At 45.2% G+C, this 25595-nt stretch overlaps 1 protein-coding gene across 2 annotated transcripts in view; it reads left to right on the top strand.

Moving 5' to 3' along the window:
• Positions 1–3099: 3099 nt before the first annotated feature.
• Positions 3100–25595, top strand: part of ATXN1 (ataxin 1) — a 1009465-nt gene continuing 986969 nt past the window's right edge. For both annotated transcript variants that reach the window (XR_014962090.1, XM_085607037.1), the window contains exon 1: positions 3100–3378. The gene's annotated coding sequence lies outside the window, so the exon portion shown is untranslated. The remainder of the gene's footprint in view (positions 3379–25595) is intronic.

Raw genomic sequence — 25595 nt, 5'->3', positions numbered from 1 at the left:
ATTGCAGATTAAGGTTGATATTCTCCTTGAGCCCCACTATCTTCTGTCTATGAAACTTAAGAAAGGCAAGTATGTCAGACCCTCTGCCCGATCAGAAATTCCAATAATTCGAAGATTGTTACGTCGAATCCGATTTTCTAAACCTTCAGTTGGTGCTTTAGAAGTGCAATCTCCTTGGACATGCCCTCATTCTTGGCTGCCGCATCCTGTATATTGCTAAAACGATGCTCTACCTCGGACACCCTTAATTCAAGATTAATCCATTTTTGTTCTATCTGTTGAAGTGTAGAGTTGGTTTCCATACCAAAAGGTTTCAAGATTTTTATTTGTTCCATGAGGTCTTCCAGCATCAGCAGTAGTGGAGACTTCATTGGAGAACCAGGGTCCTTCTTGTGTCGTTTTGTGGCAGTGGTGATGTATGTGTAGGCAGAGGGCATATTTCCAGATAAGGTCAAAATCTTTTGACCAGAAGATGAAGATGACTCCATAGGTTAGGAATAGAGCAAAATCTATGAGACACAAGGAAGGAATTCCAATCTTGGTGGAAGATGTAGATGCACATGGTAAGAAAAACGCAACAAAAAGTACCATGTCACAGAGCCAGTGACTGCACTGAATGAAGAAGATGTTAATATATTCAAAATATCCGAGTGAGAAGAAAGCTGCTCAGTAGAGTGTCCAATTAACAGCCAGGAATAAATGCATCCAAACAAGATAAGTCTCATGTAAAGTCAGCAAAGTTCCTTATTCATAAAATATTTGACTGTTAAATATTGTTCAAGTCAACATGTTATGGCAGCATCAGATGATACATAGGCAAAAGGGGCCAGTGGATTAGCCTCCAAGAGGTTCAGCAGTGCTCTATGTAGAGATATGGTAAAACCTAGTTCACTTGAGATGTAGGCGACATAAAAAGGCAGGAAAGAAAAAATAGATCGCAGAAAAACGAGTAGAAAAGGCAAAACAGAGAACAGAAAAACCAGCAGAAAAAGCAAAACAGAGAGCTGAAAGACAACCAGAAAAGGCAAAAAAGAGCAGAAGAGGGCAACACAGAGATCACTCAGAAACTCACACACCCACTCACAGACCCAATCAGACACTCATACACCCATTCACAAACCCACTCAGAGACTCATGCACCCACTCACAGACCCAATTAGATACTCACACATCCACTCACAGACCCACTCAGGCACTCATGCACCCATTCACAGTCCCACTCAGACTTATACATCCACTAACAGACCCAACCAAAGACTCATGCACTCACTCAGAGACCCACTCAGACTCATGCACCCACTCACAGACCCACTGAAACACTCATGCATCCACTCACAGACCCACTAAGACACTTATGCACTCACTTAGAGACTGATTGAGACACATGAATGCACTCGCAAACACATACATGCACTCTCATACCCACTCACAGACTGACTCAGACACTCGTGTACCCACTGAGACACTCATGCACCCGCTCACAGACCCACTGAGAGACTCACACACCCAGTGAGACACTTATGCAGCTACTCCCAGGCCCACTGAGACACTCACACACTCACTCCAACACCCACTGAAACACTCATGCACTCACTCACACACTCACTCTCAAAGGTTACAGGTTGCAGTTAGGAAATAAAATAAAAAACCTTTGAAATTAACTTAAAAAAACAAAGGTTACAAGGATGGTATAGTTAGGAAATAGAATGAAAAAAACTTTAGAAATTCACTGAAAAAAACAAAGGTTAGAAGGAAGTTATAGTTAGGCTCTAATTGTATTCGTACAAAACCATTGAAATTCAGCAGTTATAGTTACCTGAGCTAACTATAATTTAGACCTCCGCGATGAACTGCTTATGACCTCACATATTACATCACTCATGACGTGGTCGGTGACATCATTGGTGATATCACTGATGACCAATCAAATGACATCTCTCTATGCAGGGGAGACTCAGTGATTACACTTATAGATACATATTTCAATACATCTGCAACAGAGACCCTGCCCTGGGGGGGGGAGGGGCTTGTATGAACATCTCTGAAATGGAGGCCCGGTTGTGAACATTTCTGCAATGGAGGCCAAGTTAGGACCATGTCTGGAGTACAGGCCAAGTTAGAAACTTCTCTGAAACGGAGGGTCGGTTAAGATCATATGTGCAATGATGGTTAGGAACAGGCCCTCAGAGGAAGCAATTGTTTTAATATGTCTGCAGTGGAGGTCCAGTTATAAACATATGTGCAATGAAGACCCACTTAGGATCATGTCTGCCATGGAAGGCGTGTTGGGATAGTGTTTGCAGTGGACAGGCGATAGGAGTGTCTTCTGCACAGTGGGCGCCCAGTTAGGAGTTAGGACCATCACGTGCAAAGGGTAAGTCGCCTTGCTTTGTAGTTTGAACGACTTTTTACATAAATGTTAGAGGGTCCAACCACCGGAGGGCAGCAGATTCAAAATTGTCAGTGAACAGAAACTGGAAATAAAATGTACGCGTAAAACTAACAAGTTGCGGTCCATCGTACCGAAAGCGCATTCCTTTTCTTGTCACTTCTGAATCCAGAGATACTGTATACCACATCCTCCCCCCCACCCCTCCCCCACACACACACACCTCCCTCCGCCTAGAACCATAACCGGTGAACACCCGGTTGCAATAGACCCTGTTATTCAATAATTGCACTCCATGAACTGCTTCTGTTGCTTTGAAACAAAGATCCAGTTCCGGGTTATGCCTCGGAGTTCCTGAAAGGGACGCATCCAGTCTGTACAGTTCGTACATAAAGTGACAGTAAGCAGAGTTTGTGAGGGAAAAAAAATACTCTGTGCACAGGCAAGGCCTGCACTTTCACAGACACATGACAACTTGGGTCCTAACGCAGGAAAGGTGCGTATGAAGTAGCTCGAGCGTGCCTGACGACAGCGTGGCGGGTCATAGTGACAGGAGAGAGAGAGCAGCGCGTGAGAGAGAGCGCGAGCGTACTGAGAGCTTCTGTGCAGCCAGGCACGGGTTAAGCTGGCAGGCCCGGCGCTGCCGTGCGTATGCAATCATAATCTGTGTGGCTCTCTTGGCTGGCTGCCACAGTGTTGCCTTGCCTCCAGTCCATCCCCCTTTTGCAATGAAATGAAGTGGGAGCCTTGAAGCTGTAGCAGAGGCAGCCAAACTGCTCCATATTTGGCTTCTATTACACATTTACATACTGGAGAGAGAGAGAGAGGGCGAGAGAGAGCAGCGCCGCAGACATCATTTCTACTACAGAGGAGGAGACGTGCCGGATCCGCTGTGCTGAAGGGGGAAGCGCTACCAGGGCTGAGAGGGCAGTGCACGCAGACATCCCCCCCTTCTCCGCCTCCACCGAGCCCATCCGCTGCAACCCACAGTAAGTCTTTCGCTTTCCCCGGCCTCCTTGCCTGTTCCTTCCTGCTTGAAACACAACTCAAGTAGGGTGCACCTTTAACACTGGATGACTTTTTGTTATGCATAATAAAACTATTATACATGCGGTGAAAAAAATAACAAACTGTGTTGGGGCGTCTATGTAAAAGGTGGGTTCGTGCACACTCGGGCACAGGAGGTAATGGGGGTCAGAGTTCTGGGGAGCGGAGGGCGAGTGGAGGGGGGACTGCAGGCCTTAACAGCGCCTTTCCCATTTGCATCAGGACGGGGCGCGTCGAAATGTCACCCACCGAGGTAGGTGCCACCCCAGGAGTGCCAGGGGAGTGCGGTGGGCAGCTCAGCCTGTCTTGCGAGAGGAGGGGGCGCCGCGCCGAGCACCCCTGTATGTCTGCTCCGATGACGTCTGCGGCTGTGTTGTTTCTGTTTTTTTTCTCCTTCTTGCAGGGGAGGCGGGTGCGTGTCTGACGGGGAAGTCGAGCCGAGCCGAGGCTGGCAGAGAGGGAGGGGAGCCCCTGTGCCCCTGGGTCTAGCCCTGCCAGCGTCCCCCCGCCTCCCGAGCTCTCGCCCTGCCGCTCCTGCAGACACTGCTATTATTAGAAAGTGCGCCCCCAGGTTCTCCAGGCCCTGAGTAGTACTCGTGAGAGTGGAATTCCTGAAAGGAGAAGGAGGGGGGTGGGCCGGACCGTGGGACCGGGCAGCAGCGTGCGCTGCAACCGCACCTCACTGGAGGGCAGTGCCAGGGCGGGGAGGGCATTACTACTGCGGCTGCTGCTGCGTGTGCCTTTCTCTCGCCAAAGCCCATTGGGGCAAATGCCGGGACTCTTATTGAGGGGCAGGTCCAGCTCTTTACATTAGCATATTTTGTCTTTGCAGGTTACGTAATAGTCTCTTAAGCCACTTGCATGGCGCACGCATGAAGCATAAGGCGCCCCTTGGCGCTCGAATCATGGGTGTTATGTTTGATTGTTGGCGACCTTGGAAGGATTGACTAAACTTCTCAGTGGATTTAGCAAGGGCTGTTCACCCACTGCCTTTAATGTATGTAACGTCGATCATAACTGGGCTGGCCAATCAGGCACCCCGAAGTTACTAGTGATATTTCTGGAAGATGTAGAATTATGCGCCGTCTCGCCTATAGCTGATGTTCATACATACCGCTTTGCTGGGTACTCGGGTCAAACTCTCAAGCCTCGATACCCCTACTCACCAATATCAGGGGGGGGGGGGGCTCATATTCTTGGAAGACGTGCCTAGAAAATGACCCACAATATCCTGCTAACTTTCACCCTCTAGTGCAGTTACTCTGTAAGGTAAGGAGAGAGAACACCCCTCGCCGTTTTCTGATTGTGCGTTCCAAGTCTGCCATGCCCCATCGACATTACAACATACTATGGTGTTCGTAGAACATCTTGCGATATTGGGGGCATATTAACAAGCAAGGCTATAAAATTATCGCCGCTTTAGCGGCAGAAAACTGCCGCTAAAACGGCGATAATGGGCTTGATAATATGCTCTTTGGCATTCCAATTGAAGCCCATGTTAGATGTGAAGGACATTTAACATGGGCTTCAATTGGAATTCCATAGTGCATATTATCAAGCCCATTATCGCCGTTTTAGCGGCAGATTTCTGCCGCTAAAGCGGCGATAATTGTATCGCCTGGCTTGTTAATATGCCCCTTGATTTTTATGCAGCCCACGGAAAAAAAACTGAATTGTTTTGCTACTTAAATAATAGGTAGGATTGGTATTCAACTGTGGACACTCATTTTTATCAAGATCAGAAGAGAGAAAGTGGGAGCCACTCTGCCGGGATTTGAACACGTGACATCAATAGACTTGGACCATCGAGCTATTTTATTGGGGGTTTCCTGCAGTTTTGTTTTTGCCCACGCGCCAGATATAACATAAAAACATGGAGACATAATTTAACGGTTCCTGATGACTATAAGCTCCACCCTTTCTCCCCATTTACCAGCTACCCCTGACACCATAGATTCCACCTGGTCTCCAAATGTACCTCTGATTTCCCTCTACCATTGCGCACCTTCGTACGCACACTAGGACTTTTGCAAACATGTCTTAGCCCTTCCTTCCCCATCACAGTATTTTGTTTCTATTCCATCTTTCTCGAGGCCCGAATCAGCACGTGACTGAAGACTCGTTCTCAGTTTTACAGCTTGAGAACAGGGCTCTACACAACTGCACAATGACATGGCCTGGCTGCAAGATATTATGAGTGGGCAAAAACTGCACAGCGTGTTCCAGTTCTGGGCTTTTCTGTCGCACATCATTATCACAAGCATCACCTGAACTGTAATGCACCAAAAACACGGGTCCCAGAGTGGATCCGACTGTGAAACTATCGGATGGGGCTGGAGACGAGGCTTGTTCACACAGACATTTTGCAGTAGGTAAAGTAGCACACTTATACGTGCCCTTGCATGCCTTTGCAAAGTAGCCTCACAACATCTAAAATGGGTATAGAATGGGAATATGCATATACAATTAGTGCAGGTAGGCAGGGCTATGCCTCTCAGCAGTTATATTAATAGGGATTTATATATTTTGTGACTGATTCACAAAAGCAAAAAGATTCACGAAGGCAAAAAGAACAGACGATGGATGGAAAGCTGAACATACAAACATTCAATTCCAGTCACAAAGATCTGGTTTAATCCATCTTTATTTTGCTCCCCACGCCACCCCAGTTTGGACCCAACCGTATGCAAATCCGCCTTGACCCTGCTCCTCGTGGGTACAGTCCTGCCTGACCTGCCAGGCCCTCCCAGGATCAGAAACAAGCATCCTGGGACTGGTTTCGGGGTAACACCCCTCTGCCAGGCTCACTTGAATCCAGTGGCACGGTGAGCCCGGGACCCACATCTGGGCATACCCTTCACAAAGGCATATAGGAGTATGTAAAAGAGTGGTCCCAGGGTACTACTTCCTATAGTAATCAATGCTTTTGTAAATTAACCACATTGTGTCTTGGGGCCATGGAGCATTGGGCCCAAGACTTGGGGTGAAGAGGTAACAATAACTGCCATGTGGCATGGTCAGTGCCCATGGACTTGGGCATTAACCACAAAGAGCTAAAAAGACCTAAAAGAGTGGGTAGACCTCTCTCTCGATGGGCTCGGTCGACATCCGGCCATCTTTAGGCTCTTCTTTCAGGACAGGGGACTAGGAGAACTATTTTGTAAGAGTGCGGCTAGTTCCCGTAGTTGGTGGTCATGAAAGCGTCAGCCACAGGAGCCTGGGGCGAAGTCACAGCAGGGCGATACTGGAAAGCCACCTTAGTGCCTCTAGCACAGGGTCACCCAGATGCTGCCACAGCCATCAAATAACATAACGTGTATTTGTAAAGCACACGTTCGCCCAAGGGCATCTTGGTTCTGAATAACATGTTACTGGTTACCCAACTCAGTGGTACTCATTTTATCAACCTCAGAAGGATGAAAGGCTGAGTGGACCTGCCAAGATGTGGACCTGTGACCATGAGGTGGAACACAGTCCCCTACAGTGGACACATTAGTCCACTGAGCCACCAGACATGGCTATCGCTCTCCATTGTTATGCAAGGGAGGTCTACAAAACATTGCTTGTCTTGAGCACCAAAAATCACCACAGTGTCCAAGTCAGCAAAAGCCACACGTCTCGCAGAGGGGGAGGGGGGTGAACTGCAGGAAGTGGGGGTGGATTGAAGGTTCCGAGGGGTGCGTGGGAACTTTTGTTTCACAGGTAGGTGGGAGATGATGGTCTCGCTTATGCCAGAGATGATGTTGGCACGCTCCAGCACCACAAAAGGAATGAATGCGCTGCCTAAGCTCAGGAGCCACAGGAATTATGTGGCATGAAAGGCATAAATCATGTGGCAAGAAATACATTATGTGGCGTAGCGCAGCACATTTTGTAGCAGTCCTAATTCCCTATTTTGACATTTTTACTAAATTAACAGTGTCTGGACAAAGTTTTACCTTGTTAGTTTCAGTTTACAACTAACTAGAACCCTCAGCAAATGAAAGGTGTGCTGCCGGTGCAGGCACAGGGCCTGCCACCTTGCGGCAGCAGGTGTAGCAGCGTTCATCGTAACTTTTGATGAGTTTGAGGTAGAGCAACAGCTTTTCTTGTAAAATATCCAACGTGTGCAGAAAATCAAATCTATAATCATGTGGAAACGCTGGAACCGCAGAATCAAATAATTGCAGTCAATGGCCGAGCTCCAGAAGCAAATGCTCCTCGCAAAACATGGAGCGATAATTGGCGACTCAAGCAGCGCGTTAGACATACTCCCTTATTTGACCACACCGATAATCCACGCCCCACCCAAAAGGGCCGGGCTTCCATTGGGACAGGTTTACGACTGGCGGCGTACAGGGTTAAACAGGAGTGTGGCGGCGGGAGGGCGAGAGCTACCCGCATATAATTTTGTAGTGTACAGAAAAGAAAAAGAGTTGTGTGTATTCTGTTTACCGCATGTTGTACGTGTGCGCCTCACTGCAGGGACAGATCCACCCAGTGTCCCCTGTGAAATGCTGCGCACTCCGGATACAATTAGCACCCGGGGAAGAGGGAGCGAGGTCGGGTAAACTGTGGAAAAACACAAGCCTGCAGCTTCACACCTCACACACCGAGGCGCGCGTCGGTGTGGGGTGGGGGGGAGGGGGCGGCTCCTGCAGATACACCGTGGCACCAAAAAGTTTACATACAGGGACGGACACGCCTGGCCTGTAATTGAATATGGACTTCCTGTGCGTTAAAAAGATGCAGACTCGAGTAGTTGAAAATAGGACGGATAGCTGTGATAAAATAAATACGTCATTATTCATAATAAAGTATCCAGCTGTGTTTTTTAAACACAATCTGACAAGCCTGAGCTGCAAGTACATGACATTTAAAGTAGGGATTCCAACGCAAAAATGCCTAACTCATTTATCTAGGAAAGTTGATATCAGCCACGGTGGGATTCGAACCTGTGACCCTGGTCCTGTCACCCACATTACAGGCTACAAGCATGTAGGCGCCTGCATACCGGCAGTTTCCACTATGTGTAGGTTTCAGCAACAGAACCTGAAAAGCAGATACACCGCGAACCTGTGACCTTGGTCTTGTCACCCACAGTACAGGCGACAAGCATGTAGGCGCCTGCTTACCGGTAATTTCCACTATGTGTAGGTTTCAGCAACGGAACCTGAAAAGCAGATACGCCACCCATCGGCGCTCCGCCAACCGCACCGTCTGCGCACCTGACCTCTAGCAGCGCCCAAAGGTATGACGACAACCATATACAACCTGTGCAGCCCGACAGTGGTTGTCAGGAGCATGCGCAGTCTATAGAATGCCTCGGGGAGAATGTCACCGTGTCTCGCGGCTGCACCCCACCCACGACACTTAGGACCTGGCCCATTGACACGCCTAGAATGGGTCCTTAACATAACTTGTTTGTATGTAGTGCTTCATTCCAGCCTTCTCCTTTCTAGCCGCTGTAAACAACAGGCGTAAAAATAAACCCGTTCAGCAGTGCTAGGTCAGGATGATAGACAGTGGGGTCTCTAGATGTGACCTTTAGGGGGGAGGAGCACACAAGGGGCCACAGATACAACGGGCGATCAGGAAGATTCTCTGCGTGTGAATATATATATATATATATATATATATATATATATATATATATATATATAAGGAGGCTAGTAGTAGACTATACATTAAATATTATTATAGTCTGCATAAGGGGCAAGGTCTTCGGAGTGTCTCAGTCTGCCCCTTTGTCGCCTTCACATCACTCTCTTTTGCAGTGTCTTTGTTAGCCATGTAGACTCCTTTTCTCCTAGTATATTTCTGAAATACTGAATCTGCATATCTCACACCCTGTCTCTTTACTCTCCAGCACCTTTTCTCTATTGCACGTATGTCCTTGCATCTCCTGCACTTCACCAGTCCCCAAGCACAACATACCCGCTCGCCTGTACGCACTGTATTTTCTTTAACTTTCACCCTCTCAGTATTTTGACAGCTGTGTTCATCATTCACACGCTTTTACACGTAATCCAAATTATAATTGGCATGCCAGCCATTGCTCTGTGTGCTCCGCGGAGAGGCCAAGGATTGGATGTGCATGCCTTCAAAGCCCCTTTATGACACAGTGAAAGGCACTGTGACAAATTCACGCGGTATTCTGTCAAACGTGGCCCACCCACAACCTCAACTCACACAGCTCCATAGAAGGAACTCGGTTCACACTAGGCACTTTAAATGAGTAATACGTTGGATGAAAAACTACGGAAACACGTCATCCAGAGAAAAGCAAATACGCTTAGGGAATGCAAGAGTAAGTAAAACATGAAACTTGAACAGGAACAACATTACTTTTCCGAGGTTGAAGGCAGTTTCTGTTTTGGCTTCTTCGGTCGTGTTTTCTTTTTATCTCTCGTTGGTGCTGGGGAATACCAGAAACACGTTATAAGAACTGGAAAACCCCAGGGTCTCGGCTCTGTATACGATTCAGTACTGCCGCCGGCCATTTAGACCCCCAGGGTGCCATATGTCCAGGACTTTACCGACACTTGGGCACTTTTATGTCAAAGCCAGTAAGTAAATTCGAGAAAACAGTAAAAGGCAGTATGTTCCCCATTCGAAATTAAAACTTTAAACTGCAGATACAAAGACATCACTTCAAAAGTGTTTGAGTTACGTCAACTAGCCACCAATAATTATCAAAGCAAATAGAGGCAGTATTCCATGTTTAAAAATACAGAGGATTTTACACAGTTCATTATTCAAGTATAAGTTCCCTGTTTATCCGGGATTTCAGAACGTGGAAAAGGCGCGCATGCTTCCCAGGGAGGTAACTGTGGCCTCTACAGACCCTGCGGCGTAAGGGGGGCCTCAACCTTTCGGGGGTGGGGGGGGGGGGCTTTCAGCTCAGGGTGAATGCATATCTGTGATATATGGGAAAATCAGTGACCTCGTCACATTCTGGAGGGTGGGGTTATCATTTTGTGTTACACCGCAGAGGCTTCCCTGAGAAAGGTGCCAACCCTAACTCCAAGAAGCATTTCAGTTTTCGGTGGGCGCTGGAAGCAGAGGGCTCAGGGTGACGGCTCGCGAGACAGAGGGCGCAGTAGCACTCGTGATAATAATGTGGTATTTGCATAGTGCCAACTTGTCATGCAATTCGTCTTCGATGCACTCTATACAGAAGCTGCTATTGTAAATAGTGAAATAATTGAGACATCTCTCCGCTGTGAAGTGTATGCCCCTAGGCGCTAGCGTCCTCCACCTGAGAGAGTCTTATGGCCGTCCGTGGCACTCAAGACGGCAGTCGATTGGGGGTGGGTGTGTGGGTAACTCCAAGGCTGATATGTCCCCGAACCCTCTCACTCCCCCATCTCCCCCCCTCCCTTTCCATCTTGTCGATACATGGCAGCGTTGTAGGTTTCCAGCACACTTACTCCCGCCATGATAAATCATGTAATTAGATCAGGCTGCCATGGCAACAGACAGTGGTCACCCGTCCATTCAGATGTTTGTTTTGCGCCCGGAGGGCCTTGGGTGGTCCATGCGGCTGTTTGCGCATCTCGGCCCATGGCGTGCCTAAGGGTATTTTTCAGTGTACTTTCTCTTTGAGCAGAGTGCTGTTGTAAAATTCCTCACAGACTGCGCCACCCTAACGAGCGGGAGTGTTTGAGTGCAGAGTGAACCTGTCTACCTGCAAGTACTTAGACAGGATCGGCTCTGTAATGTCACAATGTCGCATTTATACAGGACGCGCTGCCCGTGTGGGGCGAGGCAACGCTTTGCCCACCTAGGCCGCAAGTTACACTGTGAGGGGTGAGTGGTGGGAAGAGGCTGCGTCTTGATGGGAACCTGAGTGGTTAGTGAGTGTTTCTTTGTAGTTTCATACAGCGCGAAGTCGACGTGAAGGTATTGGAGCGCTTTACATGGACACGTGTTACATTACGAAAGGACATATTTATTATTATTTTTTGGGCGTGGGGATATTAAGGGATTTACCCAGAATCACAGGCTGCTGAGCGAAGTTGAGGCTGGAACCTCGTTCCACCAGCTCCAAAGTTGGCAGCTCTGGCCTTTACACCACATCCCATCCTTGTTGTGCGTGAGCGACCAGCCAGATACGTGCTCTTATTGTGTCTTGGATCACAGTGCTTAATAGCTGGTGAGGTGATGGGAAGATGTGTGTGGGTAGTAAAGTGCACACACTTTACATTGACTCAAAACTTCAAGGCACTTTTAAAGAAAGGGGGGGAGAGAGAGAGAATTATCTAGATCTAGTTTAGAGGAGGGGATTATCTAGTTTAGAGGAATGTAATGGCAGGATGGTATAGGGCATGGGTACCCAGGGGCCAAAATGTTTGGTCTGTGATGTGACGGAGGGCCGCATTGAGGCCAGCAGGGTGGTGGTGGGGGAGGAGGGGTTGGCAATAAGGTGGGTGTAGGGGAAGTGAAGCTTATAAACCTAGTGTCTGAATGCGCAATGTGAAACCAGAAACATGGGATTAACCCCGGCTTCTCCACTTAACTAAATTGTGTGATCCTAGGCAATTGTTTTATTTCACTTTCACATATGAGGATCTCAAAATACACAACTTCAGGATGTATTTCTGTACAAAACCTTCTCCTGTGTTTAATTGAATAAAACATAATGTTGTTCATGTATAATATAAATGCAGGCTACCCAAAGAGTGCACATAAGAACAGACTTGCCCTTAGTTCACTATTGGCAATGTTGTTGGAGGAAGGAGGACTGGCCGAGGGAGCCTCAATTCGATGCAGCGCGTGCAACGAAATTTGTTTTATTTATTTATAAATTTATTTACCTCTAATCGGCCGTAATCTGTAGTTTACTAATCCCCCACCCTGCCCCTCCCCCGCCCCACACAGCGCCCGGCAGCACTCCCACCACGGGCCGTTACTGGCGAGAACAATAGTTTGTATATCCATGTTTAAAAACTATCACTTAAAAAACAAAATCTTCTCAATGCACTAATATAATCTGAGGTACTAAAATGAAACAGTTCTGCATGTTAATGATATACACTTTTTGAATTTTGAACAGACTTTATCATATTTTTACATTTTTGCTGCAAGATGTCATTAAAAATAAAGGTGTTTCTAAATTTAAGCGGTGCAGGACACCCTAGTTACTACCATTCTTTAATTTAAATTAACCTTTAAATAAATACTTGCCAGTTTATTTAACATTGTTAAATCTCCGTAGAGTCCAGTGCTGCTGTTGATCAGGGGGGCTGCATATAAAGGTCAGGAGGGCCGCATGCGTCCCCCTGTCCGTACTTAGAGTATCACTGGTATAGGGAGAATAAGCATATAAGTAGCTCCATCACACCAACACAGACAAAGGTACATAAAGGTGCTGTGTGTGAGGACTTACACCTAAAAAGGCAATTGGTGCTGTCTCTTGGCTGGCACAGTAGCTTGGAACCGAATAAGAGAACCTTTTATTTCTGGACTGCACTTTCACATATGGCCTAGGCTTGTAATGACCGTAAGGCATTGCTATCAGTATACTGTGCAATGGTCCCTTAAAAACAAACACTGCCAAAGCCAATAGGTCTATTGTTGGCGTCAGCCTTTTGGCTTTTTGGCATTGTCAGTGCTTGTCTTGTTTTGTCAAGGCTTTCGTAAACTTTAAGTTGAAAGTTGAAGTTATGTTCTTTTGACCATGGAAATCCCCGGAAATGACCTCGGGCTGCCGCTTGGATAGTATTTTCTGGAGGTGGGCATTCCAGAAATGTCTGCATCTGGTAGGAGGCCAAATTTGACTTGACTCCAAGATTGCAAGAGCTGAGCCAGAAACGTCTTTTGCAGGCAAACATTTCAAAAGGCTTTTTTCAGAATCAAAAACACGTAAAAGGCTGCAACTACTTGTGGTGTCGCTTCTTTCAAAATATATTTTTCAGAATAGAAAACATACAAGCACCCAACCAGTAAGTCAGGGTACCAGAAGAAAGTTTCATCTCTGGTTTGATGACTACCCCTCAGATTGCTGCTTTTTAGTATTGGCTTGACTCCTGCTCGTCCAATACCAAAAGGAGGAAGAGTATGGCTTTTGCTGCAAGCTTTGCTCAGTCCTTTTTGAAATGCCAAGTCCGACTCCAGGTTTATACTACCACAATTGTTCTTTTCTGTAGATCTGGCCAAGGGACAGCTTTAGTTTTTTCCCCAAGTCTTATTTAATCAAAAACAGCATAAATAACAATTATATACGTATAAACATACCTACTAGGGTTCTGGGTCAATCCATTGGTTTATTCAAGTGTTATTACATCTTGCTCCCTCAACCCCCTGCCACAGCTTACACCATGGGGTGAAGGGCCCGCCCACTTCAGCCATTGGCTCTCTTCCTAAGCTTCCACTGTGAGTGATAACATTTTACCTGATCGCATGTGTGCATCCACCCAAAAAGAAGAGTACCTCAAGACCACAGATGGTCAGTCAATAATTCAAAGCCAATAGTACCTTTTCATTGCACCATTGACAATCATATTTTCCTGTAATGTGCATTAAAACAAGAAAGAGTTTCTCTTCCTCCTGTACACTTGACTGCTAGGAGGCACCCATATTTTTGTATTAAAATTATATGGCAGGATATATTTTTTTTTAATTGAACATTTGTATTGCAAGTATACGGCTGCTATGTTTAGACGGCAGTATCTTTCTTATTTTTGTGGTATATGTTTACAATTAAAAAAATAACTATTGCACAGTGCTTGATTTGTAAAATATTAAGTGCCAGGGCTCTGACCAGGAGGCCACTGCAGCTTGCACCACCCATCGCCCTTGTCATCGCTGCCAAAACAACTACTAACCATCTCTCTCGCATATAAATGCAATAATTCCGATTATTCCAGGTCCCCAAAGCTAAAGGCATGGCTGGATAGGCAGGTATTAGCAATTTTAATGTACATTGTAGTCCTAAACTACCATTGTTCTGCTCATCTCTAAATTAGATGAACAGCGCCACCATGTGGTGGACTGTTCTAAGTATGGTGTTGACAATTAGGTGCCGGTGCTGAACACTGGAAAGCCCCGGCTCAAATTAAGCACTGCTTTTGCACCAGTTTCCCAATGCCAGACCCATTTGCTTCACCAATATGTGCTCCATAAAGAGGCTGACAATAAAATGGAGACATTTAGTAAATAGGTTTAGGACGTTTTGATTTAAGAAATGCGTGCTATTGATGTGTGTGCTGTTTTGGATGAGGACTGTATTCTCCAGTAGTTAACAGGTTGTGAAGAGAGTGGTGGCGGTAGCATGGCAGCCCCTGCTGGATCTGCTGGTACTGATTTTACAGCAGAGTGGAGATTGACTGTTAATTTCCCCAGCCACAGATGTGGAAAGCTATAGGCAAGCTGGGTTTATTTGTCAGTATTTACTTAAGGTTCAGTGTTTTGCCTGGTGGTTGAGCTTAATGAAGTATCTGCATGATTGAGATCATGTTTTCCATTGGTGCTCAGCTCAAATCATGCCAGAGAGTGAAACTCTTTAGAGTTCACACCCTCTATATTCAGACAGGGGCTTTGAAGGACTGGACAGCTCATGACTCACTGAGGCGAAACAGCTCAATAGTCCCAAAACCTAGTCCCACCACTGTTTTTGAAGTAGACCAGATGCTTGGCTCTTCCAACGAGTTTGGAAGATCTGGATCTGAGCACCTGTCCGCATTTGTGAAGTTAGTAGGCAGGGTGACGCGAACCTATGGGCTGGCACACCAACGAGAATCAGCCCTAGTTCGGGTTCCTTACAGAGGCTATCATGTTGGAGCCACAGCGATGTCACTATTGCCTGCCTGTTGATGGCCCATTGCATCAACGTTATGGCTGTCCTGTACTACTCCACCGGAGGTTAACTGTGGCCCATTTTCCTTGCTCCCATTAGGACCTGTGGCGCTCTTGCTACTCCACCAGTTCCTTAGCCTGGAGTTAGGCACACTGGCCGGGACAAGCAGGTTTTTTTTCTGCATAAGTCACTCAGCACGAAGGCGGCAGCAACACGAATCACATACATCTCTGCTTGGAGGGAGGGCTTCTCAAGCATGACTTTGAGACTTATCCTGTGTGCTCAGTTTGACTGTCTCTCTTGTCATCAGGGGCGTAGCTTTATTGGGGGGAGGGTGTTTGGGGTGCTTCACCACTCTAATAAAAGCATTTTCTGGTAAATAGTTGGGTGCAGGTGCTTTCAGTCGGTTTGGTGAGGTGTCTGTCGGATGTCACAAGGGCTTTTTTTAAACACACACAGATAAAAACACACACACACTCTGTTTTGAAAGTTTTCTCTCTGTTTTGAAAGTCTTCAAAAATATTGGTTATTTTAGAAATTAGTGTGGTTTCTCCCACTGAGTAGCCCTACCAATCCACATTTCTCTCACTTGTCACTGCCTTTTAAACCCCTCTCATGCACCCTGCTTCTGATATAATGTATTTTAATATTATATTGTTGGAAAACCGGATGCTCACCCCCCGCCGCAATCTTACCGACCCAGCTATGCCCCTGCCTGTCATAGGATGAAAATAGGTTAGTTCGTTTACAGTGCAGTGAGGGTTGGACGCCCAGCGTTGGACGCCCAGCGTTGTTTCAATCTAATCCTTTTGCTAGAATGGAGGTGGATCCTCACCACAGTCCCCCCCCCCCCCTCAATAAGGGATACCATTAGGGCATGTGCGAGTGGAGTGATTGTAAGTCCTATGAGTATGTGTCCTTTGTATGTGCGCGAGACACTTTATTCTCTGTGGCAGGAGCAGGGAGTGCACACGGAGGACATGAACTGCGAGTGATTCACCCTAGTCATGTACTCTGAAGCTGATATTCGAGACTCCAAAATAAACCCTCTTGTTGTGCAATGAGTCAAAGAGTTCACATATAGGATTCTTGCTCCAGCAAAGCAAGATGGATTCATTAGGATACTATGGAGAACTTCAGAGGGTAAAGCAGGACACTGACTATACCCTGTACTTAAGGTACTAAGGGGCATATTATCAAGACGGCATTAGAATTATCGTCACTTTAGCGGCAGGAAACTGGCTCTAAAAGCGGCGATAATGGGCTTGATAATATGCCGCAGACAATTCCAATAGAAGCCCATGCTCACACCAGAACATGGGCTTCAATTGGAATTCTCTGCGGCATATTATCAAGCCCATTATCGCCGCTTTTAGCGTCAGTTTCCTGCCGCTAAAGCGGCGATAATTATAACGCCGTCCTTGATAATATGCCCCTAAGTTGGTGGACAGTGCAATCAGTACTCATACCTACCACAGATGTCTGAAATACTCCTGCATCTCCATTGAAGCCTCAATAGTCAGAATGACCCATTGTTTTATCCAACTGTTCTTACATCTTGCTCCCTCAACCCCCTGCCACAGCTTGCAACATGGGGTGAAGGGCCTGCCCACTTCAGCCATTGGCTATCTTCCAAAGCTTCCACTGTGAGTGTCAGCATTTACCTGATCGCATGTGCACATCCACCAAAAAAGAAGTGTACCTCAAGACTACGGCAGGTCTACAGGGGGCCTTGAACACTTCTTTCATTACAGCCACTCCTTGGTTCCTCTGCACCCCAGAACATAAAAGTATGTAGTCTTCTTGGAAGCATGGCTGCAGTGAAAAGCTGCAAAGAAATTCACAACCTGCCTATCGACACACGCCTAGTGGAAGTGGCGGGCGCCCATGGTGTGGCTTACGCAGGCATATGCGCGTATTCATCAAGAGTTGCTAGAACATGCTGATGGGAGAACTACCCCAGACAAGCGCAGGCAGGGTCCCACTGGAGCCGGGATGCTGCAATCCGGGGGAAGCCTGCATGCGGGAAGCGTTGCGTCTGTTCCCTCGGAGCATCATTACTCCTGTATCAAGAACTGCCACTTTGGCACATTTTCACGTGTTAAATTCACACAAACGAGTGTTTCTAGTTTCTGTTTTTATTTCTGCAAAAGGTGTTGAAGAACGTTTCCCTCTCACGAAAGGCAAATTCAAAGTGACTTACAATTAACAGCTTCATTAACCATTAACGGCGGGGGATGTCTTGTTGTAGTGGTTGGGTATGGTTGCTGTCCACATTCGTTTAAGTGGCTTGGCTCATGCCTCCTCCATGTTGGGTGTGTGTCTCCCACATCTTGATACGTGCATCCTGCTATTTCCTCGTTGTTTTTTCGAGTGCAGTGCGTATTGTGTTAAAATGTGTGCTGTTTTAAAAACAGACATGCCCATGCATGGCGTTAGTTCTTTGAATCCCCTCCTGGGGCTCTACTGTTCTTATAGAAATGGCGGATGGATTTGAATTGTGTCTTCGGATTTATTAAAAAGGGCAGCCATTTTGGAATGATGTCATTTTCCCATTATAGCAAAAGAATGTGACATTCTTTTGACATTATAAGAAAGGAAATCATCCAGCTCTTGTATTATTTATCAGTACCGCTTGTCAATCCCTGGGAACCTTTTCCTTTTCTGAATTATTGAAACGGTGATATAGAGTAAAACAGCTCCTTTTTTGCTTGTAGTCTCTATATCTGAGGTAAAATTCTCTGTAATCAGAGCAACTAAAAATGAAAGAGATTACATAGCAGAGTCTTCCAGTTATGTTTATTCAAAGCACGTTTGTTGTCCTTCTTCTATGTTTAACCATAGCTCTCTTCTCACTTAAAGGCTAATTGGAGAGATAGCGAGGCAGGTAAATGAAAATGTAATACAATTCATCAGGGCTCACCCACACGGAGATAGGCAGCCAAGCATGTAGCCAGTGCAAATCACAAGGAACCCGTGTGTTTGCGGCATTGGAACTCCAGTAGCATCCTGCTCTAGATGATGATGCGGTGGCAGTCAAAGAAGAAGCTTCACCTCGGTGACACTCCCAGAATCCTAGTGGGCTGAGATCAAAGAACAAGCAGAAGTCTTGTGGGATGGAAACTGTTTTTTCCGTGGCTTGGCCCTATCAGTGAACTATCACTCATGGTTCCAGTTTGAGTTGGCTCCGGGAATGGAAAAAAACACAAGACAAGAACAGAAATTGCAACTGGTTCAAGGCTTTGTCAAGCGCCATGGCCAACCAGCAACCATTTTAACGTTTGGGGTTTCTTCCATCTAGGAATGATGTTGAAAAGGTTTCCATTTTAAAATTGATTTCATAGACATATGAACCAGCATATTTGGCAACAGCACAAAGGGGTACCAAAGGAATGTATTTTTTGTTATAACCAGGTCGTTTTATAATGTCCGCATGTGTAGAGGCCACATAGAAACTTGAACTCCATGGGCTGTGTCACTTAGAACACTACTGTGCGCTGACCCGCATTGTGTACCCTAAACTGAGTGCCACTGTGTGTCCTGTTGTTCATCCTAACTTACTCTCTTGTCGATTACACAATACCCTCTTTCCACTTTTTTCATTCAATGGTTTTCACAGTCTTTATCAACCTCACAAAAGTTCGGGGTTATAAGGTATCAAGCAACAATACTCTGTTGCTTTTGCTTTTAGAACTGTACATAACGGATGGACGCCAAAGGGCTATTTACATGATAAATAATTGTATGATATAACCTATATTTGCTCCTTAGCTTTAATTTTCTTAGATTAAAAACCTGTTAGTACAATCAGTACCTACATGCGGACTATATTACTCATTATGATTTATATATATTTTGTTTAGGATAAAGGAAGCACAGTTTCATGGCATCCTGATGAAGGCTACAAGCCGAAACGCGCGTAGAATTTTACATCTACCCAGCCATGACAATTTGAAGTTGCAATCTGTCATTTTGTAAAAAATCTTTTGTAAATATTCGAATTTTACATCTACCCAGCCATGACAACTTGAAGTTGCAATCTGTTATTTTGTAAAATACCTTCTGTAAATATTCATGTGACACGTATGTCTTACTGTCTGTTTTTGTTTTGAAGATATCAAAAGAATATGAGCATGATATTCAATCCTCTTATAACTTAGATATAAAGTGGCAAAAAATAAAATTTATCTGATTAAATTGTACCCACTGGTATATATATTTATTCATTTTGTCCGCTCTGTAGGTCTTCATGTTCTTAAACATTGTTCCTAAATTGTTTTATTAACGATTGTTCATCCTAACTCGAGCAGTGCAGTGAAGTAGCTTGGTCATGAAAGTCGTTGCTATATATGTCTAGTGATCATACGAACATTTCGTCTGTGTCATGAATATGTAAACAGTCTGTGTTGTGAACATACGAACAGTCTGTGTTGTGGAGAGACACACTGGAAGCATTCATTCACTGATATAGCACTAGGAATACCTATTTCCTCTGTCCTTGTTCACGATTTGATATTTAACCTGAAAAAGCTAGTTTGGTGGGGGGAGGGCTACAAGATTTGAAATGGGCCACTGGCCGTAATTATGGGGAAACCAAAGCAAAGTTATGGGAGTCTCCTTGCAGCTGCGAGTGCTTTAGTGGGAGTGCCTATGATTTCTGGCCAAGAGTTTGAAAGAATGGTTTATATAAAGAGCGAGGAGGCCAGAAATTGTCTCCGATTTTATTAACGCGTGACCATGAAAGCATTTGGAAAGAGCCAAATCTTGCCCTTTGCTGGGAGAGTTGTAAATGCTCGTAGCAGACAAATGTGATGGAGAATTACACTCTTTGTGGTCCAGTCCATGCCAGGCGTTATGGGTTAACACTGGAACACATATGGCTTCCTACTTTTTCAACTTTTGGTTAGGCAGGTTTAAAGTACACCAGGTACTTTTGCTGCGGAGGGCAGTGCCCATGTCTCAAATTTATTAAAAGTGAGTGATTTTCATTTGCGCACATGCACTCACGTGTATATGCATGTACTAGAATGTGTGTATTTGTGTGTGAGTCTATACATCTGTGTGGGTGTATGCATGTGTCTGTCTTTAAGATAGGAGGAGAGAGAGAGAGCGAGGAAGGTGGATTGTAGAAAGAAGGGACAGAGAGCGAGAGAAGAATATCAGACGAGGGTAAGAGAGGTGGGCCAAAGGGTTCCACACTCCTAACTATATTCACACTCCCCAAAGCAGGGTGATTGGGTATTTAGTGGGTTAGTGAAGTCTTTATTTACCTTGCTTTTGTTTCCCAAAAATATAGGTAGCAATATCGCTTATTAAACAAAACCAGATGCATGTTGTAATACCTGTGAGGAAAGGTGTTATTGAGGAAATCTAGGCCGACCCCTGCTATCCTTGCACATTCAGCTCACCCAGTTGACACACATCGCAGCCTACCCTTGATTCATGCATTGCTACACTAACCCCTTACCTTTCCCTTCAGTGTTGAAGCACTGTACAGATTTCGAGGTCACATCATGTTACATTAAAGGCTTTGTATATCTGTCACCATCATCCTCTTAGTTTCGACGTGGTGCGTCATACTTGGTCAGCAAGTCCTCTGTCCGTAATATAGCATCACTCTTGAACTCTACAATTAGTAGTAGCTTCTCCCTCCAAGACAGGATTAAGATGGCGACTCCGGCGTTGCACTTTTTCTAAGGAAGTCATAGTTCCCTAATAATTGTGATTGCATTGACTTCATTATCAGAAACAGAGTCACAGTACTGCAGTAAATTCATTGAATAGCCTTGTCATTGAAGTGGACTCTTCAGGAATAAACAACCACAACTTCTCTGAGCTCCTTCCTGTAGTAATTCTTACATGAAGCAAATACATGCAACACGTCAGAACAAATTTCCATGGACAATAAAGATCTCGATGTCCATTAGAGTCTTATTTGACTATAGCAAAGGATTCTGAACACCATGTGACTTCTTTCCTATCCAAATTCCTGGTGGGCTTATGTAGTAAACTGAGATACTTCTCCATTTCTTCAACTTCAAAAGGTTGTTAGCCGACAACTCACCTATTTTCTTCAATGTCCTTCTGCACAAAATGGATTTTGCACTCGTATGCAAGATAATTGTAGTATACAATAGTCTTGTCTGTTTGCAATCTTTATCCTTTGATTGAGGTTCTACTGCCTCATGGGCATGAGCATTTGAGTCTTTAGTTATTCACTGCTAATATTCACAATAACTAGATCTGAGTAGGTGTTTACATCCACTTGGCACTGGTAAGCATTCCGACAGCTGAATTGGCATTGATACCATCGTACTCATATGGTTTGCCTCCTTGGTTTAAATAGAAGCATAACTAGAGAAAATATGGCGTTCAAATACTTACCAATTGCATTTGTTCACAGTGTTTCACCATTTTCAGTTTCTTTTTCCATGCTCCTTAATGTCAACATCGAAGTTTTGGACTCAGTTCTTATTGTTTCAGATTTTCCTCCATACACTCCAACCTGTATGCATCAGTATGATACACTCCAACCTGAATGCATCAGTATGATACACTCCAACCTGCATGCCTCAGTATGATTGGAGGAAGTTCATTGAAAGTTTATGTAGCTTCGGCTCAGTGCTTGCATAAAGAACTGTAGTTATATTGGTTGGGAACCCCATACTTGTTGCTCAGCGTCACTAAAAGCATAAGAACTAAATACCATAACCTCAACATCTTCTGTGAATATTTTTTTTTTAATTTTGTTTTTACTATGTTAAGTCTTATAAGAATCATTATGGATTGCACATGCGAGAATAATCTTTCAACATTACTCTGTATTCTAAAAGCTTTTTGGTTAGCACTTGATACGTCAATTCATTATCTACGCATCTTGAAGTGTAACTCCTTCAGGATGTAAGTCCTTTGTTTTCACTTGACAAAATATAAAAAAATAATATGTGCTCTTACATTTTTGAGCTGGTGCTGTTTAGGTCTTATGCTGGTAGCCACTAAAATGACCTGTTTGTCCAAATCCGCAAATATGCAGGTGACACTTCACTATGCCTACAGTTTACTGCTGAGGCTAAAGGTTACCTGAGTTTCTGGTAATTTAAGAGAATACAGTTCTAGTTTCAATTCATAAAAACATAACACTCACTTCTCCACGTACAAAGCTTTCAGTTCTTGTAGCGGAGGGCATCCCCTCCACTCTGGTGTGTTGTGTAAAATGCTTGAGTTTCATTCTGAGTGGCAAACTTCACCTTGGCCTGCACACCATAAATGTGAGGCGGGGAGCCCAACACAAGCTCCACTTGCTAAGAACCACAGAAGATTACCTCCAAGAACACAATCCCTAATTTGACAGGCTCTGGTGATGCCAGCATTGGCCATGGAGCTTCTTACAAGCAAATCCATGGTTTAATCACTGACAGTCATGGAAGATGTTGCTGTCTAAATGCTCCCAGCGATTCAATGTTGAAACATCACGCCAGTTCCAATCTCGCTGCATACGTTTCTCTTTGAAGCAAACGGTGTCTTCAAGACAGCTTGCTTGATGTACAAAGCCTTCTACCTACACAAACCTAGTCGATCCGCTCCCACTCTCGGAGGAGGAGGTGCAGCATAGCGTAAAGATGGTCTACGATTAGACATCCAGGAGTAAGTCACAACAAAATAAAGCCAACAGGCGCTCTACAGATCCTACCTAGATAGCATCCCAAGAAACGAAACATGCAGTTTATGAAGCTCTTCAGAACTCAAACTCTCCCTCCCCGAGACCCTTCGAACCCCAATGGCGCCCGGCGCCTTCCCACTAGTGACGCTCAGAATCGCGTTAGTAACAGACTTTAAGTCTACGCATTCAAATAACCAGCGCTCATTAATGGAATGAGGTTCTACCCCCAGTGTCTTTAGTGTGCACCTCCCCCTCATTGTTTGGATTAAAAATGAAGGAAATCAGTCCATTCCTATTCTGGGATATGACACTCAATATTGGTGGCTGGTCTCTCCGAGAAAAACTGGCAATTTTCTATTTCCCAAAATGGTCTACAGTCTTTTAAAAGAGCCGCCTTTTTCCAGGTCCTCCCATGTCTTAGAACTGATTTTTTTCTTCCTATTCTCAATGGCTCACATACAAGTATTTCTCGCTTCCCTAATTTCTGCTATATTGCATGGGTACTTATTAGTGGCCTTTTTTAGGGCTTTAAGCGCTGCAGTACAGTCGGGGCTGAACCATTAATGTATGGGACGCGCTTTTAGTAGCTTAGTTGTATAAAGGCGACCTGAAATAAATCCACACATTTGTATAAAGCTGTCCTGGATTTTGTTAGGGTATGCGTTTAGAGAGAGGGGGCAGGGAATGTAATTGGAGGCTTCAGTATCCATCTCGTTAAATAACATGTTTGAGTCAATGGCGCCCCACTTTAATCGAAACCCTTGGTTTGTGGAGTAACAGAAAGCAAATTAGTCTGGGCTGTTGTGCCCAGGTGAAGAGAAATTAAAAACCGTAAAATAATGGGGTTGTGATCATTGCGGGGAAGTGGTCACTGCGAGGAAGGGGACACAACACGTGACACACGAGATTCTGTGCTAAATCCGTGCTTAAGAGAACAAAATCTATTGTGCTTCCCTACCTGTAAAATGAGGTGGGTTTACTTTGCACTGACCCTCAACATCTGAGGAAAAGATCAAATTGTGTGTTAACACTAATAAATTGATTTAAAGTTGAATGTACAAAATGGGAAAGAGCAGCTCCTTGGTCATTGGAAACCCCGCATGCAATTGAGGTGTGATTTTCCTGTGTATGCACACATTTTGAGAGTTACTTTCCCAGCTCTTGGATGATACCTACGGGTTTAGCGGCGAAAACATTATAGTAAAAATGAATTTAAACTATATTAAACAATTTTGGCAGTTGGAGTAGTAAATGTTCATGTCTTCATTTGTATTACACAAGCAGCACTTGTGTAATACAAGCAAATGCTCGCCTCCCCATAATACATGGAGATGCCCCCACCCACTGAACTTTACACCTCCTAAACCGGCTACACTCAGGGAGTCCTATCTTGAATATGCCCATATACCCACTCTAGCATTGCCCCTGACGTATCAGGAACTCGTGAAGTGCTGTCAGCTTTGCTCCTTATCTTAAAATCCGGGTTCATGATTAAGTTAACAGTTATCTTTTTTGTGCTGTTTTATATAGCTCTAACTCTAATCGGAGCTTTTCCATGAACACTAGTTACATTACACCAGGACACGTTCATTTTTTGTATGCACAGGAAGATTAAACATTTTGCCCAGAATCACAGGATGTTGAGCCAACGCCGAGACTCGAACCCGGTTCCAAAGTCGGCAGTTCTAGCCCTTACCACACATCCTCTCGTGGCTAGAAGCTTTAGACTCCTGTGCAGAGTGGCCAACGCCAGTTGACTGCTGCGGGAGAAGTAAGCATGCTGTAATTTCCCCTTCCAGCGGCCATGTCAGCTTCTTTTCAGTAAAGTAGGTTATTCAGCACAGCCCTCTCAGCAGAAGCCGCCCTTGCGGCCCGCGCCTCTCCTCCCGGAAGCACAGTTTTACTCGATAAAGCTGTGTTCCCACTAAAGAGCTCCACTTAGACGGAAAATTGGCACAGCACGTCCAGTAGTGCAAACTACCAGCCTGCTACATAGATGGCTTTAGGGGGAAAAAACACATTGTGTGCGCTTTAATTGTGGTAATGTTTGTGCCCTTCTTGAGAAGAGGATTTGAGGGAGAAACTTCTTAACAGAACATGGTCCTTTTAGAGAGAATAAAAAAATATATCAGAATACACTGCTCTGATAGTCTTACTCCTACAAGTAATATTTTCAGCAGGGGTGTAGTTACCAGTGGTGCAGCAGGTGCAGTTGCGCCCGGGCCCAAAGACGTGACGGGGCCCACCCCACGATTATTGCTGTACTTTAGTAAATAACAGCAGTCAGTGGCCCAATCCCTTGTGTGTACTAGGCCCCGTGGCACCCTTTCAGCGTAATCCCCAAGCTTGGTTAGACGAACACATCTACACACCACCAGTCTCCTACACAGGCACACGCTCGCTTGCTAACCACTCTCAAACGAACTTGTTTCGTCACGCGCTAGGAGACAGCTCACGCGCCTGTACACAGCTCCCTTGCTAACCACTCTCAAACGAACTTGTTTCGTCACGCGCCAGGAGACAGCTCACGCGCCTGTTATCCGCTCTCGCGATAAAAATCTAGCGCAGGGCGGCCATACTACGTCATGCCCGTTCCTCTTCAAAGCTGTTCCGTGAGTTCTAATTTACTGCCCTGGGCCCATACTCGAATGTCAACGTTGTGCAGTTAATGCGGTGCTGACTGTCTTGTCTGCAGTGAGATTAGTCACAAAGCAATGTCT

This window comes from Triturus cristatus, chromosome 5_2 (assembly GCF_964204655.1).
Source record: "Triturus cristatus chromosome 5_2, aTriCri1.1, whole genome shotgun sequence".
Classification (NCBI taxonomy): domain Eukaryota; kingdom Metazoa; phylum Chordata; class Amphibia; order Caudata; family Salamandridae; genus Triturus; species Triturus cristatus.
The sequence above is the reverse complement of the archived record's forward strand: the minus strand, read 5'-3'. Positions and strand labels throughout refer to the sequence as shown.